Source organism: Camellia sinensis, chromosome 7 (genome assembly GCF_055761805.1).
Source record: "Camellia sinensis isolate YWXY chromosome 7, ASM5576180v1, whole genome shotgun sequence".
NCBI lineage: Eukaryota > Viridiplantae > Streptophyta > Magnoliopsida > Ericales > Theaceae > Camellia > Camellia sinensis.
The window spans coordinates 15,333,715-15,351,345 of NC_138967.1; the positions used below are offsets into that span (position 1 = coordinate 15,333,715).

General features: G+C 33.4%; 1 pseudogene across 1 annotated transcript; it reads left to right on the plus strand.

Moving 5' to 3' along the window:
• The first annotated feature begins 6,534 nt into the window (after window positions 1-6,534).
• LOC114313744 (nuclear transcription factor Y subunit C-3 pseudogene) lies at window positions 6,535-10,896 on the plus strand (annotated as a pseudogene). The gene is made up of 3 exons (XR_014335010.1): window positions 6,535-7,812; window positions 7,912-7,962; window positions 9,730-10,896. The product of XR_014335010.1 is annotated as a nuclear transcription factor Y subunit C-3 pseudogene (transcript).
• The last annotated feature ends 6,735 nt before the right edge of the window (window positions 10,897-17,631 follow it).

Sequence of the window (17,631 nt, forward strand, 5' to 3'; positions counted from 1 at the left end):
TTGTGTCTCTGTTAGCGACCAGAGCGTAGAACAAATTTTAAACTCTACAACAACACATTTCAATTTCAATTTTCCTTTTTTTTTTCCCCATACAAAAAACTCTAAAAAAAAATCCCAAATTCTACAACAACAGATTTAACTTTTCTTTTTTTTGCCCCCTTAAAAAAATCCAAAAAAAACCTAAATTCTACAACAACAACAGATTTCAATTTGTAGTTATATACCTGTAGGTTGGAGTCGCTGGGTCGAGTTGGAGACAGAATCGGGTTGGTCGGAGAGAGAGAGTCGAGAGAAAACAGAAGAGAGTCTGGCGGGACTGAGCGGCGAGAAGCGAGTCAGGCGAGAGACTCGATCGTCGGAGAGAGAGACTCGACTCGATTGTCGGATGGAGGGAGGCTCGGTCGGTGACAGCCTCGGTCAGGTCGAAGAGAAGGGTTGTAAGGGAAGGAGGAGTAGCGTAGCGAAGAGGGAGGGTGGGTATCGAAGGGTTCGAAGGGTCTTCAATGGCTGTGGTGATTAGAGACACTGTGACAGAGAACGTGGGAGAGAGGGAGAATGTGGGAGAGAGGGAGCTGAAGAGAACGTGCTTGGGGACGTGGGAGTGAGGGAGAGATGAACTCAAACGGGTGGGAAAATGTATATAGACCATTGATCTAAACTCAGGATTCATCTTGGCCGTTAAAACCAAATGTATCTCTGATACATTTGGGACATTTTCAAAAACAGTCCTCCCTTATTATATAGACTAGCGTATGCTCGCACCTGAAGGCACGATACAATTAATGATGAGATTAAAATATAAATCAAAATTAGAGAGGAATGTATTCAAATTTTTTTGCTTTTTGTTTTTTTTCTTTTCTTTTCAAAGAGTAGGTAATGAATTCACAGGAAGGAGAAAATTTCCTAAATGAAGACATGAAACTTGAATGAAACACCAATTTATTAGTCCCCCAAATAAATTTCAGGAACCCCCAAAATTAAGAACCTCTATGACTCCCAAAATGATGTAAACCAATCATATATTTTTATTTTTTTTTTCTTTCATTTCTTGACCAATCACAGGTGAGTGAAAGTTAAGAAAAATCTTGCCAAGATAAATTGCACTTCCCCCAAATTGCAATCTCTCAATTTTCTCACCCACTCTCTCTCCTCTTCTCTATTACCTTAGTCTCTCTCCCCCAAAGACTGTAAAACATTAATCTTCTCAACTGTCTCTCTCTCTCACCGACTGATATCCCCCCCCCCGCTCCTCTCTCTTCTCAAACGAAGACTGTCTGTTTCCTTAAGTCATAGATGATAATATTAAATTTAAATAATAAAAAAATTTGTAAACTAAAAATAGATTGAACAATTTAATTCCCAATAGAACCCAAGCATTTGGTTTGCTCAGATGAAATTTTTTTTTAAAAAAACAAATAACTCTTAACTATCCATTTGGTTTGCTCAGATGAACACACCATGAAATTGGATAAAGGGACTGGAACAATAAAGCAAGGACCACAAAAACATCCATCCAGCAATGTAGCTGAAGAGAGTGAATATCCTCTGTCCAAAAAAAAAAAAAACAAACAATACGGCTATGTAAAAATAAAAAATAAAATAAAAAAATTTAAAAAGCTGAGTACCTTCGCAGAATCCACCCCTCCTTTAGTCCCACAGGTCTGTGAGCTTTGGATCTAATGAATAAATAGAGAAGATGACCATGGAACTTTTAGGGTATTCTCTACGCTGTTTCCATCATTGTTGTGGGCCAAGAAATTTATCAAAAAAGGGAAAAATAGAACTTGAAAGATAAAATACATATTCTCACGCACATAAATAAACACAAACCTAGAGATTACAAACTTTCTGCCAAGTTTTTGAATTAATTTTTATGAACACAAACACATGCAATAGAAATGACAAAATTGGAGCTGATATGCACAAACAAAACCGGTAATTTTATCACACTTCAAACAACTCAAACCCAGATTAATAAAGCTTAACACATAAATTGCAAAATAAATTCCAACAACATAAATGATGATCAAGACCTTAATTCCACCAACAAACTTGAAGATATATCACTCTTGGGCCAAACAAAAATTTGGCTATCGTTAGAATTAGAATATAACTCGTGTCTTAAGATATATCACACCTGGGCCGAACAAAAAAAAAATTGAATATGAGAAAAAAAAAAAGTTGAAAAATACCAAATAGAAATATACCAAACAGATAAAACTACATAATCATTCTGTTCTTGAGAGGTTGTTTTCAAATTAGGTAAGAGAGAGAGTAGTAGAATCTCAAATAAGTTCATCATTTAATTTTTTATTTTTTAGAGAAACAAAAAAAGAGATTAGTTTTTGGATATAGAAATGGTAGAAACTAAGAAATTGACTACAGAAAATATAACACATACACATCTATTCTGGAGAGGTTGATGATGTGGGCGGTTGTTGTTGTTGCACCACAATTCATGAAAGAATGGATGGATACACATACAAATATAACACATTCTGCTTTTATCATCCATGGACATGCTGCACCACAATTCATGAAAGAATGGATGGATATCTTATGCAGCAGAATGGTAATGTCATAGCGATCTGATATGACCAGAGATGAAAGATTAGAAGAGGCTACTTCCATGAAAAGTAAAGCATGAACAGGGATTTTCATTACAACGAATACTAAGTCATGATTATAAAATCGATCTAATTTTTCTTATAAAAAATGGTCGCCAAATTTTTTTATATAATAAAATATTCAAATTATAAAACCAGACTCATAATAGACAGGCCATACAAAGGTCATAATATTTTCTTAAATTCATATTTGAATAAGATTGAAACAACTGTATTTCCTCGTGTATGAGTATGACTACTACCTCTCTTCTAGTTCAAAAGGGAAATAAATGAAAATAATACTTCTAACAATGATTAAGGAGTTAAAAATGAGATGGTCTTTGACAACTAAACTTCCCGGGAACAGCTATTATATGACTACTACATTTTTTTAGTCACGAAAAGCTCATATTTGGCAACGAAATTCTTTGGTCGGCAAAGAGTAACCTAAAAAATATGCATGGTCTTTGACAACTAAACTTTCTTTGTCGGCAAATAATTGTATATGATGATCAAATTAAATTTTTCATAGCCTAAAATATAGACTATCACCGACAAATAGGTTTTAGTCACCTATTACTTAATATTTAGCGACTAAATTTTTTTTAGTCGCAAAAAAATAGCATATCTTGACTAAATTAATATAGTAGCTAAACTTCGAACCAACGCCGACTAACATATTTTTTAGTTGCCAAAAATGACACTTTTGGCGACTAAATTTGTTTTGGTCACCAAATTTAGTCGCCAAAAGTATAATTTCTTATAGTGAAGGAAACACAAACCCATATCGGTTTCTTGAACATATAGAAAAACACAAATGATACAAATGATAGAGAATCAAAATGATTGAGAATCACCTAGAATACCTACAAAACTCCATAGCAAATATTACCACCAAATGATACAAATGCAGATATTAGATGAATAAATGAAAGAGAGAACCAAAGTGTTAACCATAGTCCACAAAACAGCAGCTACTACTCATTCCATAGTAGACTTGTGGGTGTTTCCAAGTCAGCCATTTTAAAACATTTGGCTCAATGTGTTATGTATAAACTGTACAACAACATGATTCCAATATCACACCCAAATGGGTTATGTATAAACTGTACAACAACATGATATTGGCTAAAATTGGACCAATAGATATTGGCTAAACCAAATGGGTTATGTATAAACTGTACAACAACATAATTTCAATATATTCTAGGTGTTCTGATTTAAGGTTTAGAAAAACAAAAATCAAAATGAGGGCCAAACTGCAGGTGACTTTTGCAACTTGGCAACCTAAAAAGAGTCCCAAAAGAACAACCGCTTAAAAAATGCCCCAGTAAAAACATCACCCAGATCCTCTCCCTAAAATCACACCAAACCTAGATCATAAAACTAAAATTCTTGGGTTCAATACTTACTGCTAAATAATCACAAAAGATTAGACAAAAGAACATTGGCTTATTGAAAGAGATACAATTCCATTTAAGAGCAACAACTTAACAAAAAAATGGCATCAAGTTGAACCAAAAAAATGATAGTTAGAAAAAACCAAAAAAATGATAGACAAAAAAATGGCATCAAGATTAGACAAAAAAATTCTTGGGTTCAATACTTAACAATAAAAAAATGATACAATTTCTCCACAAAATAAAACTAAAAATCAAAATTACAGAAAGAGGATATCATAAACTAAAATGGCATCAAGTTGAACCAAACTTGTGTGTTTCAGAACAATCTAAATACCTAAAAATAACCCAAGTCAATTAAGAACAAATCGAACAAATAACCCAAGTCAATTAAGAAAAATACCTAAAAATTGAACAAATCGACAAATAGTCCAACAACCCAATTCAATTAAGATCATCAACACTCTAATAGTTAGTTGCCTTGATGAGTCCAAATCTTTTCAATTCAGTGAACACAATCCCAACTTTCAGAGCAACTAAACATAGGAACCAATTATTAGCCAAAGGAAACCCAAATTTCACTTTCTTTACTATTTCCCACACTTTCTCACCAACCAAATCATTAAAATAGTTTACACCAAAATCATTAACTTTAAAGTCTGCTCTGGAGAGTATCTGTGCATTTTTTCCTAATGTAAGAGTTTAGGTTATTCTTACACTCTTCTAACAACTTGAACGTTAAGAAGCACCACCAAAGTTCAGCCTTCAAGCATAAGCCCACATGCAAGGAGATTAGTGGGACTGGACTTCATCATGTTCCACCGACATGTAATGGGAGTAAGGTAAATCTTTATACGGAATTGCAATTACGAAAGTAGATTATTAGAGGGATCCTTAAATATGCCATATCAGAAGCAAATGATTACAGCAAAAGAGGAGAGATCAACTATACATACCAATTTTTGTATGACAGATAACAACTATCACAATCAAAATCCTCACCTATAAGTGAACTGAATTTTATATTTCATGAAGCTCCTTTCCAAAATGCACTTGCAAGTAATGGAAAAATAAATAAATTAAATTAAAAATTAAAAATTAAATAAAATAAAAAATGAAATAAAAGGACATGGATGATTACAGCAAGAGAGGAGCGATCAACTATACATACCAGTTTTTGTATGACAAATAACAACTTTCACAATCAAAGTCCTCACCTGTAAGAGAACTGAATTTTATATTTCATGAAGCTCCTTTCTAAAATGAACTTGCAAGTAATAGAAAAATAAATAAATAAATAAAATTAAAAATTAAAAATTAAATGAAATAAAATAAAATAAAAAATGAAATAAAAGGGCATTGTTAAGTGATGGTCCCAAGTTCTACTTAATCGAGTGTGCTACTGGATATAAATCTAATGTCAAGACCATGCCTGACAACAGAAAAAAGAAAAACAAATACATATCAATTTAAGGTTTATAAACACCAATCCAAATAAATTGAAAGCTACATAAATAAAAAATGAAAAAAGAAACATAACAAAGAGAAGATTGTGAAGATCATCAAACTTGAAAGAGCTTCGAAGCAAAATTCAAAAACTCATAACTAAACCCATTGCTAACTGAAAGAAGTCAGTAATTCCCTCAATTACTCAATTACTCTCCAGAATGTTTAACCAAATATAAAAACCCATCTCACAATTTGAACACACACATACTCTATACTAACTATTAATAATAATAAAAAAATTAGCTTATACAAAATATGTTATTAATCAATCAATAAAAACAAATAATCAAAAAGAAAAACAACCTCGCGAGAAGCTCAAAAAGGTGATTTCCAAGAAGTTAGGTAAAAATGGTGTTATTAATAAATCAATACTAAACAATTCTCAAAATGGTGTTATTAAAATAAATCACTACTAAAGTTTGTTTGAGTTGAACTAAAGTATAGCTAAACTATGTATGATCTATGTCAAGATAGCTAAACTAAAATTCTAAACAGATAGCTAAACTTTAGTTTGTTTGAGTTGAACTAAAATGATGTTCTCTTGACATAGATCATACATAGATCTTAGTTCAAATGGTGTTCTCTTGACTGGTACTGTGGCAAATTATTTCTCAAACAATCAACTTGAGTACCACTCAAAGTATAGCTATCTGTTTGACAAATAACTACAAATAACTATACTTTAATCTGAAATGTTTATAGATTGATTGATTGTGAATTGGGATAAACAAACCAGTATAGATATTTATCTGTCGGCTATCTATGATTGATAGCTATCTATCTTGGATGATTATGAAGTATAACAATCCATTAGATTGATTCAATCCAAAGCCAATAGGTGAATGCTTATGCAACCACCAGAAACATTTTTTTTATAAAAGTAATCCATTTATTCAATCATTGAGAGAGAAAGAGAGAACAGACAATAGACGGACAGAGACAGAGACATATTTGCATGAGGAACTGTATGTAGAATCCTTTATTAGTACTTCAATATCAAATATAACTTATAATTATTTACCTTTAGCAAACATAGTCTACTATGCATCAATAACATTATTTCTTCAAGAAAACCAAAGGTTATGTGGATGGCAGAGAGAGAACGAAATACACACCATCAAAAACTCCAAAGAGACCAACTATCTCTCCATCCACACCATCAACTCTTGTCTAATTAAAAAAATGCAGGTCGGTTGACGGATCAACCGGCCCTTGAACAGAGAGCACCCAACCTACTTGTATTTTTTTTTTCTTCTTTTCCAACTGCTAGCAACAGTCCCACACAACGTAATTTTTCAGATTCCAAACCCTTTGTTCTCTTCTTCATCCACTCGATCGTGACCGACTCTTCTCTGTGTTCTTTAAATATACGATTTGATGGATTTCTGCTTGGTATTTGTTGTTTAAAAAAATGCTATCTTCTCTGAGAGATATTTTTCTTTCTGGAAAGATCACCAAGAAAAAGGTGGCTGAAAATTTTTTGGTATATTGAATGAGGGATTCTACAAACCAGAATAATATAGTCTACATATTTGACTCACAAATTCACAATACCTTGGGTCCTAGGCTTATTCACAATATAGTCTACATATATATAAATAAAAACAGAGCAAATTTTCACTGATTGATATACAGCAACATCAATATTCTATGGCATCAAAGTCAATGAAGCTCTGTTTTATGGAAAACGGAACATGTAGAACCAAAGAGTAGACTGGATTTGGGTCCCCACCTTTCTGTAATCTTCTTCAAGGATTGGGGCTCTCATCAAATAAACTCCTGGACCCACCGATCTAGGCTTATTTCAGAAACTCCTGGACCATCAGGTCAGGTGTGTAATGACCCTACGCACAAGGAAAACCTTACAAAAAAAATTATATAGTCAAGATTTTGGAGAACCTCACCGATTTGTTGCTGCGATGTCGCCGAACCCACCGATCTAGCAAGGCTAGCACCGATCTAGCCAATCTGCTCTTGAATGAGAAAGAGAAAGAGAGAGAGAGAGATGGATTTGTCTGCTCTTGAAGAAGAACCACCGTAGGATTGAAAATGTATCTGCTCTTGAAAAATGTCTCTTAGATATTTTGTAGCTGTTGGATTGAATCAATCCTGCCGTTCATATTTTGACAGAGGGACAAAAGTCCCATCAGAATTCAAAAACAATTCTCCCTTATTATATAGATATATATGTATATCATGCACTTTGATGCTCTGAGCTCTCGATGAATTCGAACCCTAGTTGATCTCTCTCACTCAACTCTCTCATCCCCTGTGGGATTTACAGCAACAGAACACAGGTTCGATTGATTTCTATATGGGTAGTTTTATGTGTGTGTAGTCATTTTTCCATTGACTTCTAACTGATTTACTTAACAATTGTGATTTGGGTTTTTTAGGGTTTGGTCGTTGAGCAAGATCAAGAAACCAGATTGAACAGAGCTATATAGGTACTTGATTTCATATATATATATATTGGTGCACATGCATATGCATACTAGATTTGTGCTTTTGATTTTGGTGGTGAAGATTCTTGCTATAATATGTGACTGTTAATTGAGAATTATGAAGAGGTTCTTTGTATTTGAGATATCTTGTGGTGGGTTGTTAAAATTGAGGTTGGGATAATTTAGGCTACTTTTCTGCTGATTAACTTTGAGTAGATGTCGGATCTTGTTGAATTTATGTGCTTAAAAATGGTCTTTTCAAGTAGTTATTTATCTGTCCCTTGTTGTTTTGGGTGTTTTATTCATGGGATATGGTTTTTCTAATTTTATTTTATGTAAAAAAATAAATAAAGATTCATCAGAAATCAATTTTCAAATTACTTGTGTTTCGTTTTATATTCTAAAAAATAGGGAGAGGAAAAAAAAAGAAAAAAAAAAGAGGAAACTAATACGAAAAATTTGTTTGGCAAATTATTTTCGAAGATTTTCTTGAAGACGGAGATCCAAGACTTTAGTGCAATTCTGTTTCCAAATTACTCTCTAAAATTCTTGATTCCATGCAAAATTGTAACCCTTCCAAATTTCCCGTAGTTATACGGTGAGGGTGGAAGCCCATCTTATCATCTGAACAGATCATGTATCCAATACCCATGGCTATTTGAATCAAACCACCACTTCCTGCAATACTCAGATTACCATTGATTTTACCATTGATTGAACTATCTATATTTATCTATTTGCCATAGGCTTCTGGGGAGGGTTCCACTTGACTGTTGTCATTAACTACCTTGGTAAACAAATGCTTGAGCCGTGTCAACCTCACTGATAATATTTAGCTAGTGAGTTAGCTGAATGAAAAAGACAGGATCCTCTGGATCTACAAAGTATGGCTTATACACACTTATTCTGCCAGAGCCAGATTGTCAAGATTACTCCCATAAAAGTCATTCCCCTCTCACCTTCACTCAACATAGACAGTCACCATTCCTTAGATTTCTATCAATCCAGTTCTTCAGAAAGAGAGAAAAGAATGGCGTTGGTATTGTGGGAGAACCATTTTCTGCTATACTGGGAATCTGGGATAAACAGTCTCTAATATCATGTAAGTTTAACTCATTATCATACCCGCAAATAGGATGGAACCCATTCCCTAATAGGTGTCTTAGTGTCTGAACTTTGGATGATTAGTTAGCAAATGCTCATTCCTCACTAACTATAAAAGATGTTTGCACCTTTGTAATCCTCTTGATTTCCAATGTTCTGCGGCTCCTTTGCCAAAGGGAATGTATTTTTTCTTGCAAGTTCAGTATAGGCACACTTTTCTGTGAAATTCCCATTGGACAAATGCCTCTATGCCCCTGACAGTTAGGGTTTTTGTCCTGACAAAAACCAGGATAACATTATGAAAGTTGCTCTAGGTTTGACTTGGCAGTAAGGATCGAAGATGTGCCCAACCCCAGCCCTCACATTGGAACCAGTATTTTCAAACAGATTTCCTCTGGTCTTCAATTTGGATTTGATTCAGTCCATGATTGGGCAAATTGACAACCTTCAATGTTATTAGTTTGTGAGGACCAGCAAGTCTTGTCTTCCAGATTTCAATGCCAGTGGTCATCTGCAAAATAGCAGCTCGCTTTACATCTACATAGTACATATATTAAATTTTCTAGCAAAATGACTTGTGAAGCTCAATTTTTTCTCATGACAAATGGCATAATACATTTTTTCTTTGTTGAATATCCTTAAGTTCTTTTTTTGTACTTTTATCAGAAAGTCAATAGCTAAAGATCTCTAGAGAGCCTAAGCATTCACAATGGATCAGCAAGGGCATGGGCAGCCTCCTGTTATGGGGGTAGTGGGTAGTTCAACTCAGATGCCATATGGCGTGGGCCCATATCAAGCTAACCAAATGATGAGGCCCTCTGCTCCTCCACCAGTTGGATCGACTCAATCTCCTCAAACCGGAGGTACCTCTGCCTTACCAGCTCAGCTTGCGCAGCACCAACTGGCTTATCCACACATCCACCAACAACAGCAACAGCAATTGCAGCAACAACTCCAGGGTTTTTGGGCTAGCCAGTACCAAGAAATTGAGCAAACATCTGATTTCAAAAACCATAGCCTTCCATTAGCTAGGATTAAAAAGATCATGAAAGCAGACGACGATGTGAGAATGATATCAGCTGAGGCTCCGGTTGTGTTTGCCAGGGCCTGTGAGATGTTCACTTTAGAGTTGACGCTACGGTCTTGGAATCACACGGAGGAGAACAAAAGGAGGACGCTCCAGAAGAACGATATTGCTGCCGCTATCACAAGGAATGAGATATTTGATTTCTTGGTTGATATCGTTCCGAGGGAGGATTTGAAAGATGAGGTACTTGCATCAATGCCAAGAGGAACACTTCCTATGGGGGCCCCGACTGAAGGCCTTCCATATTATTATATGCAGCCACAGCATGCCCCACAGGTTGGAGCTCCAGGGATGTTCATGGGTAAGCCTGTTGATCAAGCGCTTTATGGCCAGCAATCTAATCCTTATGCTGCAGCTCAGCAGATGTGGCCACCTCAGCAGCAACCACCTGCAGATTCTTAAATTGGAAGGGAGTGGATCAACTAGAAACATGGATGACTACTATGTAAGTGCTTTATTTGGCCTGTTTGGTACTTAGTTACATCTTAGTTGGCTTAAAATTTGAAATCATGTGCTTAAACAATTGTACTTTAAAAAGGTAGGGAGTTTGATTCCACTTTTCATGTTTTTAGCTTATTTGCCTTTTCAACTTAAATGGCTCAACATGCTAACTTCCTTAAAAGTTAGATTTAGATGCCTTTTTTAAGCTAGCTTTGTTATGCCAAAATGACCACCTTCTTTTCAAGTGTTACCAAACTGATAGCATACTTCTGCAAAAGTTTAAATATTAATAGTGCTTATGTGAACTGCTCTGGTTATTGGTACTTTTTACCATTCCCATGTACATGTGTTGGATCGTCTGAATTTATATTCTCCTTGTTGCATTTCTTTAATCCTGTCAAAGATGTAGGCTCTGGCTTGGTACATAATTAGATTTTGTGGTTCTCTTTTGGTATGTATTTAGTAAAAAAGAAAAAAAGAGAAAGAAGAATAATAGACTCTTTGAGCTTGAAAATGTGTTTGAGTCATCCTTTCTTCGGTTGTAAAATATTTTGTTAAGATGGTAGAGGGTTGTGCTGATTTTGCCTACTTTCAAATCTGTTGGGTTAAAAGAGTCAAACCTAAGATATATATATACTAGGGATTACCCGTGCCTGAAGGCATGGTCAATAATTTTTCCGGTACCACACGTGCTACGAAATTCAATTAATAAATCAATTTAAAATGATATATCACTCTAGTTTAATACTTCACAAATAAGAAGTTGAAATTGCTTCTACACAGTAAATTGGCAAAAACATTTAGCGCAATCATCCTATCTAACTAGAAAATAATAATTAATCATCCAGCGTTTCTAATACGGATCAGCGACCTGCAACAAAAGCACTCGCTTAAATTTGCTTTAAAAACCCAATAGCTATGAGGAATCAACAAAATGAGAAATCAACAAAATGATTCTTCAAAAGCAACTCTAATTTGACAACAAAATGAACTCAAATGATTCTTCAAAATAATAAAAATGATTAAGAACAATAAAAAAATGCATGAATAGCTTAATATAATATTATTGAATCAAATGATTTCATGGTTTCAATTTGAACAATACCAAAAAAATGCAGCAAAACCATGTTTAAGAGTGATAATTGCATGTTTCACAATTTTTTGCAATGGGACTAAAGGCTTGGTTTGATTTGGTTTGGCTTGGTTTGGACATTGTCATAGCAACAAATACTCTTCTTTCAATTTGTTTTGTAATTAATCCCCTTCTTTCAGCACAAAATTCATGTACTTCTCTAATAGCTCTGAATATACCAGTGATAAGCATAATTCTGACCCTATCATTGGCTGAAACGCATATGAAGAACAGCATTGAGCAAAGATTCTAAACATGAATGTAAGAGAGAAGTTTACATAGGTTTTACATAGTGAAACCTAACAATAAAATGATAACTCTTGTATAGAAGTCTTCCTAGTTTAACCAGGGAGCAAATTTCAATAGCAGCTAAATTATGAATTAGGCAAACCTCTCCAAACACTTTGATCTACATAATGAATTACTACAGTGAAGCAAACATAGAACACGCATTGATAAACTCGCCATTTTTCCAATTATCTAAGCTCTGTAAATAGATCAAATAATAAAAAATAAATTAAAAAGCCCTAAAAAAACACAAACTATTCATTGCAAAATTCACGAAAAAATCAAAAATTTGTGTCATCACTACTACTATATAATTCCAAAACACAAAATCTTTAATCTTTGAAAGACATGATGAGGCCACAATTTTATATTCCCAACAATGCATGAAGCAACACATGACAAATAAATTGAGGAAAACAGAAAGGAAAAAAAAAAACAGAGATGATATGAGGCACATAGCTTGTATTGGCCATAACAAACACTAAAACTAATTTGGGAGGAAAAAATGAATCTGAACAATAATCCCGCAAGCAAAAATCAGTTTTTTACTTTGATATAAAGGACCAATCATCACTTCACAAATAAAATCAAATGTTGCACATAGAAACAAAATGAAGATTCGATCTAAGTTTGAATGAGACATGAGAAATTGCCTTTTTACTTATAAAGACTTGAAAACAATATTTAAGTGATAGCTATCATAAAAAAGAATCTCATGGATGACTAAATTAGTGCATCAAATCTTTAGTTATTGTATGGATATTACTCAGTACAACTGTATCAAATCATTCTCCCATTTTTTCAAATTTATTGTATTTTGTCTTCTACAAAACGAATTGCCTCCCTAAACATTAGAGTTTTCAAGTGCTTTATGTGGTTCAGGCCATCCCCAAACCCATCCAGAGAATAAAAAAATTACCAAGATAAAATGTGGGAAAGTGAACGACAACATAGCTAAAACCAGTTAATAAAGATATTCAATCTTCTGACTGTACACCTAAATTGAGACTTGAAGCAGCAAAGGAGCTATACATAACCATAAAGAAAAGGACAATTAAAATACAACTAAATTATGTACAAAGCACAATCCCAAAGACAGAAACCCTCAACGAAATTCACAAAAAATTTCCATTATCGTCACTTGCAAAGAGGTTGTGAGTGTGTGAGTGTGTGTGTGTGTGTGTGTGAGAGAGAGAGAGAGAGAGAGAGAGAGATAGTAAACTAAGTAGAGCTCTTTCCGTTCTTCAAATTATGTTGTAAAGAAACTAACTTTTAGGTAATCCCACTTATATCAAAACCAATAGAGCTCTTCTTCTCGTTCAAGTCTAGGAATTCAAACTAACTTTTTAAGAGGGAGAGAGATGTTTGTGATAGACAGAGGTACTGGTAGGCGAGAACCAGAGGTCTAGCATCAACACACATTTTGTTCAACTTATACTTTTAACTGTCAGATGTTGATTAGGATTGATCTCAACCATTAAAAACAACTGTAAGACATTTTCAAAAACCCTTGTGGTTTATTATATAAATAAGTGGATTTTCATTTTTGTTTTGTGGCCTGTTGAAATATTTAATCCACTTTGAAATCAACCATCAAAAGTATTCCTATGCAATAACAACTTTATTGCATCAACAAAGAAGCCATCCTAAAGGGCTTTGGATCAAGAGCTGGTGGGGAGGGGAAGAGTATGCAAATGTGAGAGAGTGAAAGAGGTTTGTATATGTATGTATATACAACTATTTATAACAATTGCAAAAACTAAAGTCATCAAACACAAATAAAAAGTTCAATTTCAGGTTCTCATCACATTAAATCTTAACTCTTAAACATGATTTCAGAAGTTCAACCTTTAGCCACTAAACACTTAATAGAGCATTTAGAAAAATTGATTCAACAAATATAATTAATTTCCAGCCAATACAAAAATTTATGAACATAAAATTTAGCATGTAACCTAAATATTAACAATCCAGTTCATACTGATATTTTTGCCAACGTACATTTGTAATCATTTTAACTTATATCTCCTCTTTTAAACTAAATCAAATCCATTAATTCAATTGCAAACCATTTCCCGCTACGTATCCTCCATATCTTTCCCTCACTGTTCTAGTAACTTGTTTGCACTTTTTTTCTCCCTATACTTCCATTTCCCGTCATCCCACAACCTCATTGCGCAACCACACACCCTCTTTTCACTTTTTTCTTAAGTTCTCTCTCACCCATGACATACCAATGCCATGAAAATGCATTTTCAAAAGTAGACCAACTAATATACTTTAAACAAAAGTAACTCTTTGAATTGACGCTTAAGGTGTTTAAATTTGGATTGAAGTTTTTTCATAGTCATGCTCAATCTGATTTTGAGATGTTTATATTATCCAAAATAACTTGCGCAAGATAAAAGCTCAATGTAGTTTCGTTATCATGAAAGAGCAAAATATGAACAATTTATCAAATAAAGTAGTACTCAAGATGTAAAAAATGTATTTATGTGATAAAACATAACAATTGCTCCAATTATAGACTGAGTATCAAACAGAGAAGCTGCATTTTGAAAGAAAAAAATAACATGAAGATGAGGTTTCTTCGTGCCTTATGCTAGTGACCATAGAAATTGAATGTCAACCGCAAACTAAATTGATCTAGACGTAAATCGTATTGCACAACCACCACCCTCACTGTATTCCCCTCTGAGAATATCATTTTAAATTTAGATAGGAATTTAAAAAGGAAAAAGAAAAGATGAGGGAAATATAAAGTTATTATGATTCAAACACAACCTTACATACATAAGCAAAAATTATTTTTGTTGACGAAATGATACCAATACATGTTTTATAGAGGGGCCAATTTGAGAGAGAGAATAGACAAATGCATGCTCTTTACAACTATCGATTAGTAAGCAAATTGATACGTATACAGTTCCCCTAATAAACCAATTAATTGAGAGAGAGAATAGACAAATGCATGCTCTTTAATTATAATTCATAACTACACAACTGAGTGTGTAATAGGCCTGTGAAACTGGGCAAAACTTTGTCAAGCCAAAATATTATTTCTGCTACTATACCCATTGGCAATATAAACTTAGGCTTTTGCTTAATGTTACCCCCAAGCCAAAAATATTATTTCTGCCATTATTCCCATTGGCAATATAAACTTAGGTTTTTGCTTAATGTTGCCCCCAAGCCAAAATATTGGTTTTGCCACTAAACCCATTGGCAATCTAATTTAATTATGAGGCTAGGCTTAATTGTTCTGATGCTATGCCCTGAAACCATAATGTTGAAACAATAATAGAAATATAAAATTAAAAAATATTGTTCTAATGCTATGTCCTGTGAAGACTAATATATTGAAAGCATAATAGAAATATAAAATTAGAATAAACAGCACCAAGAACAAAGAGACTATCATTATGTTTAGGGACCAAGTTTAAAACATTAACCAGCTTTTAGGAAGAGTTGTCTCAGTTTACGGGTGATGCTACATTCCCTTCCTAGCAAAGGAACAATAAGGAGGATGTGCTCCTAGTAGTGCTTGATCTACCCACTTGGCATCTATTGGGTTACTAAGTGGAGTAAATGATCCTTGACAAAATCATTGAATCCAAAAATCAACTCAATAGAAAGGATAACAAACCGAGTGAATATTAGATTAAACTGAGTGAATATTATATTGTGTTGTGTCCTATACATGGCATGTTATGTTGTATGGTAGGATAACAAACTGAGTGAATATTTATGTACAAATTAAACAACATAGAAATTAAAGCTCTATTTCTTTCTATAAAAAAAAAAGGGTCTTGTCAAATGGTTCAAGTTCAACAATTTTCATCAATTTTCGCCAAATGGTTTAGCAATTAGAAACTAACCTCTCCGTATCTCATAATGGTTCATCAATTTTCATCTCTCTCTAATGTATATTTGTCAAATTGATTGTCTCTCACAATAAAATCTACAAATTTAGTAAATAATAGTTTGAATCTGAATACATAAAAATATCCAATTAAACTAATCAATTATCCGGTTAAACTAATTTGAATCTGAATAAATATACATAAAAACATCAAATTTATCAAATGCCCCATCAACACCCTTGTTTTGTTATATAGATTTATTGAATTAGCAAAGACTTCAATGGAGAACTAATCAATTAACTTGGGCAATAAACATAAAATTACTAAACCATGTGGACAAAGGAGAACTACTCATCTTAAATTGATAACAGATTGTGAAACTTTCACGCAAGCAATAACCAATGCATCTATCTTTCATTGAAGACTCGGAACACTTTTCCTGTTTGAATCAAACACAAAAGTATCTGAAAATATATAGAATAAAAAATCAATTTGAACCTATGAAACCCAAGAAAATTGCCCTTTTTTTCAAAGAGTAGTGAAATTTATTTGGATTTATGCATGTAGCATTTGCCATAATCATTATTTTTTGTACTCACTACCTAATTATAAAGCACACAATAATTACACATCATCCAAAACCTAATAAAAAAAGAAAGGAACATTAATTTTTTACAAAAATTCAATAGTACTCATTTTGGAGGAAGAGAAGCATGACAATCAACACCCTTGATTTGTGCCCTGTTATGCAGAAGAAAAAATCAAATTTGCATGTGTTATGTTTCTGCCCTGTTATGCCATTTTGTGGCTTTTTTTCTTTTTAATGATTCTTGAGCATGTGTTTGACACCAAACGCCCCCAACACAGATTTATAATTAAAAATCATATTTAACACCATCAATAGATACAATAGCTCTGGAAAAAAAAAAACTCAAATAGCATTAACAATATACTTCATAACAAAAAATTAAAATCCCTTCACTGAACAATAACCAAAAAACTCAAAATTAGTCATCAAAATAAAATAGAAAAAAATGAATTATACCAGCAACAATGAATCTATGACAGATTGAAAGAAGCTGACCATATTTATAGTGATGCATCTAAAAGTAACAAATAATAGACACACAATACAACAAAAAATAAAAGTTAATCGAGAAAGTAGATATAGAGACATACCTTGACACATATAGCGGAGATATAAATGGAGAGAGAAGACAATTGAGATGGTTTCTTTCCTTACAATGGTTACTCTTTTTCTTAGGCAATAATTAAAACAAACACAACAGAAAACACAACAACCAAGCCAGTTATCAACAATACAAAAAATAATTATTATAAACTCAAGGATACATCAGCAGCTCTACAACAATCTCCAAAATCCCAAAGTTAGTTTCACAATAGATCTAAAACAATATATCTACACAATGTTGATAATAAATATAAAAATAAATAAATTAGAAACGCACAGGGCAAACACATTATGTGGAACCACAACTCATAACCAAAACACAAAATTTCAATTAAATGGAACTCAATAAATTAGATCGTTACCTCTATAGCGCAGTGGGTTCTACAGTAGGTTGAGTCCAAAAGAGGAATAGTTGACCCTCATATCTAACTAAGGGGAGAAAGGGAGTGTTTTTCTGCCTGAAGATATGATCATACCCGTAAGGAGAGAACGCATATAACAATAATAATATATATATAAAAAAAAGAGCAGATAGTTGATAGAAATAATTCCAAAGAACTATTTA